This window comes from Pteropus vampyrus, unplaced genomic scaffold, assembly GCF_000151845.1.
Source record: "Pteropus vampyrus isolate Shadow unplaced genomic scaffold, Pvam_2.0 Scaffold115, whole genome shotgun sequence".
Lineage (NCBI taxonomy): Eukaryota > Metazoa > Chordata > Mammalia > Chiroptera > Pteropodidae > Pteropus > Pteropus vampyrus.
The window spans coordinates 5,591,115-5,604,080 of record NW_011888896.1 but is presented as its reverse complement, the minus strand read 5'-3'; the positions used below and the strand labels follow the sequence as shown (position 1 = coordinate 5,604,080).

Here is a 12,966-nt window from a genome sequence, read left to right as displayed (position 1 = left end):
GATCTACAATATAATCCAGCAATCCTTCTACTGGGTATTTACCTCAAAGACTTGAAAATTCATATCTGAAAAGATATTTGCACACTGATGTTCATAGCAGCATTATTCACAGTGGCCTGGATGTGGAAGCAACCAAAGTGTCCTATAGTAGATGATTGGCTAAAGAAGCTGTGGTACATATATACAATGGAATATTACTCAGCATAAGAAGAGATGAAATACTGCCATTTGCGACAATATGGATGGACTTTGAAATAATCATATTAAGTGAAATAAGCCAGACAGAAAAAGTTGAAGATCACATGATATCGCTTATATGTGGGTTATAAATTTAAAAGCAACAAATGAATGGGACAAACAGAGACTCATGGACATGGACAATGGACTAGTGGTTACCACAGGGTAGGGGGAAGGGAAGAGGTAGATGGAGGAAAAAATTTAAATAATTTCTTCAGTTAAAAATAAATAAATAAATAAATAAATGCAAGTTATTTCCACAGAGCTTATTAAAGATAAACATTCCAACAAATTACTCCTACAACACAGACACAACTGCTTTGAATCCTTATAACCTTTCTTTGGTTATTTACCTCCACATTTCTCAGAAACATGCTTATACCACTACCTCTCCATTTTAGGTATTATCTTGAAGTCCTGCTATGAAAGATGAAAATCCAGTTCCTTTATCTGCTTCTGGAAAATTGTTTGTGCGTGCACACGCACATACCCCACAAACCTATGCTTTCCCCATTTTCTTAAAATATTCATATCATAATATCTGGTGACATCAAAATGACCAGGTAAATTTTATTCATAGTTGGGCCATAACATATACACTTGTCTTGTACACTTTTTTTTTTGGTTTGGTATTCGCCAACTCTTCTTTGAGCTTTCCACTTTGGCTACCTTGTTTTTAGATTTACAAGTGCTCTATTTGTTTTATGAATGCCCCTTGTAAAAATAAAAACCTGTTCTAATTTTGTAGCTGCAATAGAGTCTTCTTTCTCTACAAGGATATTAATGACAGTTATTTTTCTCTTTTAAGTACTTCTTCCTACATTGTCTCTCTTTTTTACAAATCCCACTCTCCCCCCAACTCTTTTTTTTTTTTTTTGGTGTTTGTTTTGTTCTCCATCATTCAGGTTAGAGACTTTCTTCAAGGATACTAGGATACTAAAAACGTCACATGGAGGCTTGGAGGGGCAGAGTAGAGCTTGGGGGTGGGTCGGTTTCATGGTAGGCAGGACAGGAATCAGAAATGTCAGTATCCACGTGTCTTCTCTCTTGCATGGGCTGATGACTCAAAGAAGGCTTTTCCAAAAGTATCCAGCATGGAGACTAAGCCTGGCTGCCAGCCTACGGAGACACTGATGGGGGAGGAGCAAGGGGTGTGTCTCAGAATTCAGTATGTAGATTTTCATCAAATTCCCATTTTTTAGTACATTATCCCTGCCTTTCATTCAAATGGTCTTTAACCTAGAGTCCTTTTAGTTCATTCTCTCCAGAGAGTCATTTTTGTCTTCTACTTCTAGGGAGGGGGAAGCTGTTGGCTTTGAGAAGTAAGAGAGGGGTCTAAGGGTCTAACTGTGTTGTAAATAGATTTTCAATCAGTCTTTTGGTTTTCAGTCACCATTACCTGCCTCCCCCTCCCCCCCCGCCCCCCGCGGCCAACACACACACACACACACACACTTGCATAAATCCTTGGTGTTGCTGACTCTCCAGTCTCTGTAGCTCTGTAGTGCATATCAGCTTGCTTCTGGACTCTCCCATGACCAAGTTAGGGGTCAATGTTTTGAAGTCTGCTAAGTCAGCTGTTCTTTATTTTTTTGCTTCCAGCTTCCAATATTTTGCTGCTACTTTTCCTGTCCTGTTCTCTTTGTTCTTGTGGCTTTCTACCTCCAAAAAGTAATCTCTTTATTGTCTTTTTAACGAGGCAGAGGGATCGGGGAAAGCCACAAGTGTTCAATCTACCACTGTTAACCAGAAGAGAGAAAACACCAACACAAAAAGATGGGAAGCATATATAACAGGATGTCTTGATAAGATGACATTGGCAGAAATTCAGAGCCAAAAGTAGAAGTCAGGTTTCTTATATCATCCTTTATTCCTAAATACAATCTCACTAAATGGTACTATCTTCCAAATTTATTAATAAAGAACAAGCAATAATAATAATAAACAGTATTAACTGTCTAGTATGACCAGATATATAAGTCTGTTAGGGCTTCCTTAATAAAATACCACAGACTGGGTGGCTTAAACAACAGAAATTTATTGTTTCACAGTTCTGGAGTCTAGAAGTCCAAACTCAAGGTGTTGGCAGGTTTGATTTCCCCTGAGGCCTCACCCCTTGGCTTGCAGATGTTTACCTCATGGCTTACATATTCATCCTCATACGGTCTTTCCTCTGTGTACACACATCCCTGGTGTCCCTCCCCTTTCCTATAAGGACACAAGTCACATTAGGTTAGAGTTCTACCCATATGACCTTGTTTAACCTTAATTATGTCTTTAAAGACTTCATCTCCAAATATAATCACATTCTGAGACAACTGGGGGTTAGGACTTCAATACATAAATTTTGGGAGTGGGGAGGACACAATTCAGTCCATAACACCAGACAACACTTTTATCATTTTATTTCTGTTCCTTCACTATTCTTCACTATGAGCTAAGAGTTAAGTACTATTATTATGTATTGAGGAAACTTGTTCAGAGAATTTAAATTACTAACTCTCAGGCTCTGTAGCTAGAAAGGGGTTGTATTAATTTTCTATCGCTGCTATAACAAATTACCACAAACTTGGTGGCTTAAAACTACACAGGTATATTATCTTACAGTTGTGTAGTTCAGAAGTTCAAGATGGGTCTCATTGGGTTCAAGTCAAGGTGTTGGCAGGCTGCATTCTTTTTGGAGGCTCTAGGTAAGAACGTTTCCTCACCCTTTCCAACTTGTAGAGGCTGCCTGCATTCCTTAGCTCTCAGCCCCTTCCTCCATCTTCACAGCCATAACTAGAAAGTTAAATTCTTCTCACACTGCATCACACTGACCTTATCTGTCTTCCTCTTACAAACTGAAGGACCTGGGTAATGTAAGATAACTTTCTATCTTAAGGTCAGCTGATTAGCTATCTTAATTCCCCTTTGCAGGTAATCATGTCATGTTGATGCTAAATTATATTTTACTTTAAAGACTGGGAGGGCATTTCTCTAAGGGAAAAGGGACTGAAATCAGAGTTGAGATATCTGTGTTCCATTGTTGACTGTACCAATCCATAGTTAAGTCATCTTTGCCAAGGTATATTATATCATATATGCTCAGCAATTTTTTTGTATTGTGTTTTATCTCCCTATGGCAGTGATTCTCAACCAGGGCAATTTGGCAATATCCTGAGATATTTTTGGCTGTTACAACTGGGGAAGAGGAGATGCTACTGCTAGAAGCCAAGGATGCTGCTAAATACTACAATGCACAAGATAGCAACCCCCGCCCAACAAAGAATTATCTCAGCCAATAGTGCTGAGATTGAAAAACACTGCTAAGTGTTATGTGGGAGATGGATTATAGAGCTGCAGGAGAAGAAGATGGGAAATGAGAGAAGAGTCAATGGCTATGGTCCAGGTGGAGATGATTGTACTTTGGACTAACATAGTAGTATTGGAAATAGAGAAGTGGAATTTAAAATCTATTTTGGAGATAAAAGTGATAGGAATGAATTATATGTAGGAAGTGCGGATGGTGGCAAGTATGACTGCCAGGTTGTTTTAATGATCTTCTGGGTACACAGAGGTGCGGTTACTGAAATGGAGACTTCTAGAGGAATAATAAGAGGTAGTACTTAAATAGATTTTATTTCATGTCTGGTCCAGTCTAAATATATTAACTCATTCAATCCTCACAACAACCCAGTGAGGTAAGTATTATTAACAGCCCCTTTTTCTCAATGAGATTGAAGAGGTACAGAGAGGTCAAGTCACTTCCTCAAGTCACCCCGCCAGTAGTAAGAAGGTTTTGAATGCATGTCAAATTCTAGAGTTTGTGCTCTTAACCTCTACATGATACCTGTTGAAAGAGCAGATTTAGGGAGAAGAATTATCTCTCCTATGTCTTCATGTCCTTCTTGCCTAAGATGAGAGTATGTGGTAGATGATGTCAACTCTTCCTTGAAGATACACTCAACACCCTTTTCCTGTGATACTTCCATTATATTCACAGGAAAAACTTACTTCTCCCAACCTGAATCAATCAACTATATACTTTTCATGTTCCTGTACCCGAGGTATTGGATACTACTGGAGAAGTCCACATAGCTTTGGGAATGGCTGTATTTACAAAGCCATGGCCACTGCAGTCCACAGGACTCTCAACAGCAAGTCACCCTCTGTGTTTCTCCAGTGAACTTTTTGCCCACTCTTCACATTGCCCTCTCCAACTTCCCACTGTTCAAATTCCCCCCATCCCAATCTCTTATCCTGGACATTCAGTAGATAACCTTGTGTCCTATTTCACCAAGAAAATATAAGTGCTAGGTTGATAATTCCTCACTCTGTAGACACCCCTACCTATAAACTAACCCAGATTCATTCCCATCCTAGCCTCTTTCATTTCCAAGTTCATGGCAAATACTTCATCCCAATTAAGGTTAACCTATCCCTCATCTTGTGTTCGGGTCTTGGCCTCCTCAGAGACCTCCTTCATGAATCATTCTAACCCTCTCTCAAATGTCCGACTTCTCGGACTTGTCAAGCACCTTTCCAGCCTTTAAGGTTACTCAGTGCTTTGTCATACATGCACAAAGTATCATTCTTAATGTGGCTCTTACTTAGTTGGCATGAAAAAGGAGGATAATATCTGGTGCACTCTGGTAAACTTGAATCACAGACATTTCAGTTCTTTTGGGTACAAAGCAATTTATAACTTTAAAATACGTTTTTAAGATCATTTATACCATAATTAAAAGTTAATGATTTCTTTTTTAGTACCAGAAGAATCATTCAAGTCAAATCTTTTAGAAAATATCCAATTATATTTCTTTCTCGGAAAGAATAATTTTCAAAACCATAAGGGGGAAAAAGCCAGAAGCACACTTGCCCTTGAGTTTAGATATACTCTGATGTTGTATTTCCACCCCCACTCCTCAGTGTCTCATCAAATGCCTATGTGCAGGAGGTCAAATATAGAGGAAGAACAAAGACTAATTCCATCTGTGAACCATGGAGGAAAAGGGCCACTCTCATATTTCTTAAGGAGTATACATCCTTTCCTTCATTTAATCAGCCATTTAAAAAAGGGTTATTGAGTTTCCAATATGAGGCAGGCATTAAAAAGAAAAAAAATGCTAAACTTGTCTTTAATATCTAGTGGAGATGCAATGTCTTTAATAATAATCATAACACAGGTTCACAATCCCTTAGCCATAGTTCCAAAGTCCAAAGAACCCTGAAACAAAAAGCTTTTTCAGAAGTTTTCAACACTTGTTTCACAGCAAACTTGACCTGTCTGATTTGAAGTTGTTTATAGACTTTATTCCAATTATTTAAACATGTGCCACATATTCAGACAGCTCACTGAAGAATATTAATATGTTAAATTTATATTCCTCTGTCTCAAATTCGATGCAGGTGTTCTGAATATGAAAGTTTTGACTTCTGAAATGCTTCTGGCTGCAAAAGTTTCTATGTATGGATTACATGCCTGTATAAACAGAGAGTTGGGTATGAGTAGCAAAACATTTATTGAGTACCTCACTAAGTATCTAATAACATGCAAATCACTTTATAAGCTTCATCCTTCTTAAACCACTGGACAGCTAAGGATGTATGCATTGATATCTTCATTTTACAAATTAGGATACTGGGCCTTCACTAGACTAAATAACTTGCATGAGAAAAAGGCTTAACCAGAATTCAAACTTTTATTTATTTATACGTGCTGATATATGCACCAAACCGTTCAGGAATGACCGAGAGTGAAAATTTGTATCTGAACCTGGTTGGTGACTAACTTACATTGTGTCATAAAAGATGTATTAAAAACAGGGACATAAAGCCATATAAGCTCATTTGTTTAAAAGGAGTCCTGGGGGGCAAGTAGAAGCAGCAGGCACACATATTGCTTCAGGGGTTTAGGGAACACATCATAGAGGATGTGGAATTTGAACTGATTCTGAAGGAGTCGGCAATCATTTTGCTCGTAAGCTGGTAAGCATGGTCAATCTTCTCTGCCTGATGGAAAACAGACTCTCGGAGTGGGTTCTGGCATCTATTCTTACATGAGCTTTCCCCCAGGATTCCTTCTTAATGTGCTCCGTGAGAGGAGCCTGAGCTGGGGCTTATGGTTATGCATAGGCCTATTCCCTTTAGGGTCAGGAGTGAGCCTCAGGGCTTAAGGCCTGCATGTTGGGCCCAGCTGCACAGATTTTGAAGCTCAGCCTCCAGGCCATCGGCCAAAGAAGTGACACTATTTTATTTGAACAAGAAGCTTATTTTTTTCCTGAGTGGTTGTACATCAAACTCCTTTCATATGTCTTGAAATAATGAAAAGGGTTTGACTTGGCTTTTGGGGGTGCTTACAAAGGCCTAGTTTCCTATAGGACTTCCAGAACACTGGCCTTCATCACCCTGGGGCATGAAACCTGTTTCTATCACAAGTTCTGTGGCACATCAGTTTTTCACCTGGAAAGAGCCTACAAATTTGAAGGTTTGGCTCATACTCTGGTATGGCAGAATGTTGTTAGCACATCTGTGTTGGGGCAGCAGTGGTGGCATTAAGGGAAAGGATACTGTGTCTTTATGCTAGGTGCTGAGGTGTCTAATAAGAAAAGAGGACAAACAGGAAATCCATGACCTGGTCACACTCAGGCTGTAATCGCAGCTGAGAACTAGAAAAGGGGTTTTCAGCAGGGCATTGCTATTCTGAGGACATTCTTACCTAGAGCTGAATAGGCTGGAAGTCAGGAATGTTGGGTTAGATGTGCTGTGGTGGGTCTATGACCATCTTACTCTTTTCTGTCCAAGGAGGGTAATGAACTAAATAATCTCTAAGGTCCCTTCTAAATCCATAATATTTTATTTATTTGTTTGTTTGTTTGTTTGCTTTTCCCCTTCTTTAATTCCTTCCCCCACCGCCCCACTTCCACCCCTGATCAATGGATGTTGTCATTTCCTCTTAAGAACTGGATCTCTGAAGATGGGATGTTTCCTCCCACATGCTGGCAGCGTGCACCTGGGGCCTGGCACACCCAGGGTATGGTCCGTGCTCCACCTGGGACGCAAACCCAGAACCTTCTGCATGTAAAGCAGATGTGCTAAGCACTACACTATGGAGCCACCCCACCCATAATCTTTTTGTGTCTATGATTCTAAGTTTTAAATTTCACACTTAAAATATTTAAGTTATAAAGCCAAGGCAGGATATGTGTGTGTGTGTGTGTGTGTGTGTGTGTATGTGTGTGTGTGTGTGTGTTTAGGTAATATATGTTCAGATACAACTGTCTACGTTTCAGATGCAAATTTTCAATTTCAGTCACTGCCAAGGGGTTTGGTGCATATATCAGCATGTATATATCAACAAATAAGAATTTGAATCCTGGCTAAGCCCCTTCCTTATGCAAGTTACTTAACATAATGGAGGCCCAATGTCTTCTATAAAATGGAAATTGCAATGCCTACCTTCCTGATCTGTCCTGATGTTTAAGATGATGTATATAAAGTGATTCACATGGGGTGTGTGTGTGTGTGCGTGTGTGTGAGTGTGTGTGTGTGTGTGTGTATTTTTAAGTGGGAGACAGAGAAAGGCAATCGGGAAGAGGGTTTTGTCAGAGGATCACCAAGTCTTATGCTTATAACAGGAGAATCAGAGTGTGAAGGGTTAAACCGACCTGCAAACACTTCTCTGAACTGACCATTCTCTGAACGGCAGCCTTAATCTCTAATGAATTTAATAAGCCCACCTTGTGATGCTCCGGATCCATCTGCTAGGCTGGGGCAGAGTCAGAATTAGGTTTTGGCTGCCAGCCGAACAATAATTATTGCCTAGCCGATTACAGATTGGCCTCACTGTGTGTACCTGTAATGGAAAAATTACTAGGCTGTCTAGTTTCAGAGCTGACACTGAGTGGAGCCTCTTTCTACTTCTGGCTTCTCCTTTTCCCACTCCAGGTTTGTCTAGCAATAAATTCTGGTTAATAATGACATCTTAGAGCCAACATGGTATCTTTGTGGATCAGCACTTCATCTCTTTGGGCCTGAGGCTTTGCAAATATAACATGCTCTTTCACGAATGGGGATGGGATGTGATGGGATAGCAAATTGAAAAGTGACTCTAAAAGCACAAGAGTATGTATTATTGCATTTAAATTTTCATTTAGAAATCATAAAACTATGTAAATAACACCATAATAATATAACTGCAAGATGTGATTAATATTTGTTCTGATTACAGAAGCAGCCCATGCACAAAGAAATTTTTGAGATGCATCTATTCTTATTTCCCAAACATATATGGATCACCTCCATGTGCTAGGGCAGCTGTAAGCAGAGATTGACAAAGTGAGCTGGACTTGCATTTGGCCATCAAGGGGCACATAGCATTAAGGGGAGACAGAGATATAAAAAGATAATTATAGCACAATGTGATACAATGTGGTAGGTAGGACCTTTGATAGGGACAGAGCGTGTTGAAACACAAAGGGGAAACAATAGATGAATTAGTGAAGTATGTAAGTGTATGTATGTGAGTGTATGAAATGCAAGCCTTCCCTCAGTGAAGGTAAGGATACAGCTAAGACTTGAAAGCTAACTACACGCTTATTAGCTGACAAGTTTGGGAATGAAATTTTATAATTTCAGGCAAAGGAGCAAATTTACCAAGTCACAGGATGGAGATATTGCAGTGGTAATTACAAAAGAGAGGTTTATTTATTCTGCAAATGGTCATTCATCACTAGTACTTACCAAGCACTGTGAGAAAGCTGTTTCCTAGTAGTTCGGGGCAAGAAGACAGTCTTTGCCCTCATAGATTCTACATTTTGGTTGGAGAGATAGACCAAAAAGATGTAAACAAATAAATAAATAAAAATTGCAAATTGTAGTCAAGTAAGTAAGTAGGTAATGCAAATGTTAAGCCAAAGCCATGAAAGAAACTTGAAAAGAGCTGAGACAGAATCGCGGGAAGATGCGTGGCATAGGAGGTGAGGTTCAAGTCGAGACCAAAAGGGTAAGAAGGAATCCACTCTGAGAAAAGTGGTCATAGAGCATCCAGGCAAAAAGAACAGCATGAATGAGGGCCTGAGGGGGAGGACGTTATTTGAGGAACTGAGAGAAGACTAATATGAAGGAGGAAGTGAATGAGGAAATGAGAGAGGAGGGGAGTGGAATCAGTGAGGCTGCAGGGAAGAGCTTCATACATTCCTACCTTCCGCATACCTCCTGAGCTTGTCTATTCCCAGCTCTCGGCTATCCAATGGCCTCCCACACACATTAAAATCCAAAGTCCAACAGTCCTCATTGACCTCTTTTGACCTCACTTACTACTACTCTCTTTCTTGCTTGCTGCCCACCTGCACACTGTCCTTCTCGCTTTTGCTTGAACTCTCCAAGCATGTTCCCTTATCAGGGACTGAGCTTCTGCTCTTCCCTCCGCTGGGAAAGCTCTACCCCCAGTCATTACTAAGATTTATTCTCTCAATTTGTTCTCATCTTCCTTCAAATGTCACTCTAGAACCCCTTGGAACTTGTTCATGAGGTTTTGCACAAATTCTAACTTTCCAGCCTAAACATTGGGATGGAAATTGCTGATGCTCAGACGGTAAATTTTGTCAGCAAATAATTACAAAATAAAAGCATATACATTGAAATTGTAATAAAGCATAGCAGGCAGTTATTAAAATTCTTCAGTTTGGAATCCCTAGTTTTGAAAGCTGTTGCAATATTACAAAGTAAATACAATTACCAGCTTAGAAATGAAAATTAAATATAAAAATTACAGCATCTGACAGAAAAGAACATTGTTTTCATATGAAGCTTCAGATGAACCAATTATTAACAAGGAAGCTAATTTTGTAATTAATTTTTCCTTCCAATTGAAGATACAGTGATAGAATGCATAAGAGGCATTTTGAATTATATACAAATCATGAAGTCACTTTTAGTTTTCTATACAATTTTTATAAGTTAAAGAAAGGGGAAACAAAATACCACTGGATAAATTTACGTTTTAAAATTAAATGAAGACTTACACAGAACTCATTTGTATGACAAGTAAAATCATTTAGAAAAATTGTTGCCTAATAATTATCAGCTCTAAATGTACTAAAATTTATATTTCAATATAATTTGCTTGAAATTTATCCCAATGTTGTCACTGCCTATAAAATATTCTTAACAGCAGAGTAATAGCTACATCAGCAGGAAGATTCTTCTCCAAATTAAATTGTCGAGCATTATTTGTAATCTTGCATTTGCCAAGAGTGATTGATGTTTTTTCGATTTTATTTATTAAAATGAAGTTGTTAAAAATATAAATTTTGATGACTTAATAAATTAATTTATAGAAAATAGATCCAGAAAAAAATCTTATGCTCCATCAAGCCGTAACATTAATATACTACTTATCATATTATATAAAATTATGTTACCAGAAATATTGTTTTTTCAGTAAGTTTATATTATTCATCATATACTACTATTACTCCTATTACATTTTATAAGTAATAAAATATTTTTTAAGGAAAAAGTTTTATATTTTAGTACCTTTAACAATACTTTTTTGGCTTTCTGAATAAGGGGACCCTCATTTTCATTTTGCACTGAGCCTCACAAATTATGTAACTCGCCTTAAATCAGGATCTTAGCAGAAAACAGAATGCAATTGTGATGGTTCAAGAGACTTGAATTAAAAAAAATATTTATGGAATGAGAAGAGTTAACCAATAAGGGCTGTTGAAAGACCCATAGACTAGCAGTGGAAGGAAGACATTACCACACTTAGAGCTGTAGAAACAAGAAGAGAGAAAAAGTGTTCAGATCCTAGTGAGAGCTGGGGCCATGGAGGAGGGGTTTCTTAGTAGAAACTTGTTGTCTAGAGAGATGCAGCCAGGACCAGAATTCATGGGCCAAAGCCCTGTGAGTGAAGGGAAGAAATACCCTGCCTTCTCTTACCTTTCATTTTCCAATTTCCTGTTGTACCTTCCATTGACCAAACCTTACCAGAAGCCAGAAGGCAAGGCAGCCCAAGTGATGAAGACTATAAGAGGCAGTCTCCTGGAGACCAGAGCAGGCAGAGGAGGGCAGAGAAAGGATTGCTCTGTGTGTGTGTGTGTGTGTGTGTGTGTGTGTGTACATGCGCATGCGTGCACGCGTACGCGTGTGTTACAAAGGATGAGGATTTTGTCTTAAATCTACTGCTATATCCCAAGCACCTAGAACAGTGCCTGATACATGGTGAATGTTAAAAAACAAAACAAAACAAAATAAAACAAAAACCTGTTAAATGAATGGAAGAACAGACACTTCAAATCTGATTTAGTGATGTAAGTAGCTTCCTATAGATCATCATTCCTGTCTTTCTTGTGAATGGTTTTCCAACTAATGCACTTCACTCTACTGGGCACGATTTGTAGGAGGAACCTCTGAAGAGTCCACTGGGTACAGAGCTACCTTGTAAGGAAGCCCAGAGGACTCAGCTATCCTCTGTATGAACTCCTGTCACCCAAATAGAGCCCTTGCAGTGAACCAAGTCCTAGTATCTTAGCATGACTGACTGGACCAGATCAATATGTGACCATGTAGTAAGAAGTCCCCTCTCTCTGAAGCGGCCTGCCCAATAAGTCCACCCCATACTGAGAGGTAAATCAGTCAAATCCTCCTTTTGGAAAGGTATACCTGCTGAGAGATCCAAGAGGAAGTAGATCTTTTCTTATAGTAAGGACTTAAATTGGGCAGGGAAAGGCACTAACATTTGTGAGAACCTACTCTGTGACAGACATTTTGTAGTCGTGAGAAGCTGCAATGGCTATGCTGTACCTATGACATGACAAGTAAGAACAAGAGGCCAAAAGCCTAAGCATAGCTAGTAAAAGGATAAGAAGGAATTCGTTGAGCTGCCGAGACAGTACTCACAATCACCTATCTCAAATTATTATAGAAAATAAATAAGTACCTATATTTATTTCAGCTAATGTTAGTTGAGTATTCTATTACAGCATTCGTAATGGATATGCGAGTCACTGTCCCAAGGTATGACTCTATTCTTTCCTCTTCTTACTCTTCTGCTTTTATCTGCCGCAGGCACTCATGGCCACTGCCTCATTTCACTGGGAGCTCTCTCGGCTAATGAATTTGTAGGACTCTCATATGGAATTTCATCTTCTGCACTAGAATCATGGGGTTGGAGGACACACCTATTAAATGTTTAAGGCTATATTAAAATTTTATTACCCTACTGCTGCATCGAAATCTCCATTGTGTTGTAATTCTTGGAGGGGTAACAGTTTTAGCTCTCTCTCTGTGTGTGTGTGTGTGTGTGTGTGTGTGTGTGTGTGTGTGTGTGTGTGTGAATTCCTGGAACAGTAGGCATTTAGCCTACTATTTTACCTCTAGATTTATGAGGCATATTGCAGTGGGAAATGTGCAGCCTAAATCTTAACAGCAGGGCAATTGAGGTGGGAACATAAAGCACACAAGCAATCAATATGACACTTTTAAACAGGAGTTTTGTAAATGTGAGGTTGTTTTAAATTATCTTTGGAAGTGAGGGAAAAGCAGTGAAGGCTGAGGAATGAGGATGCTGTCACCTAATGAAAAAAGCTGAATGTCCATGCTTTGTTCCCAGTGGCCAAGAAGGTTTGCTATTACATTGAATCATGTGAAATCCCTGACATTAGACTGTTTGATTTATTTTATCTAAGATAATTGTAGCTTTAATCAGAAAAAAACCTATTTTTTAAGTAAAAAGAAATAAGT

General features: G+C 38.9%; 1 long non-coding RNA gene across 1 annotated transcript in view; it reads left to right on the top strand.

Annotated features, from left to right (window-relative positions):
• The window catches only part of LOC111743504, a 59,162-nt gene extending 46,760 nt beyond the window's left edge, over window positions 1–12,402 (top strand). Inside the window, exon 4 of the long non-coding RNA XR_002781743.1 lies at window positions 12,292–12,402. This is a non-coding gene — a long non-coding RNA (uncharacterized LOC111743504). The remainder of the gene's footprint in view (window positions 1–12,291) is intronic.
• The last annotated feature ends 564 nt before the right edge of the window (window positions 12,403–12,966 follow it).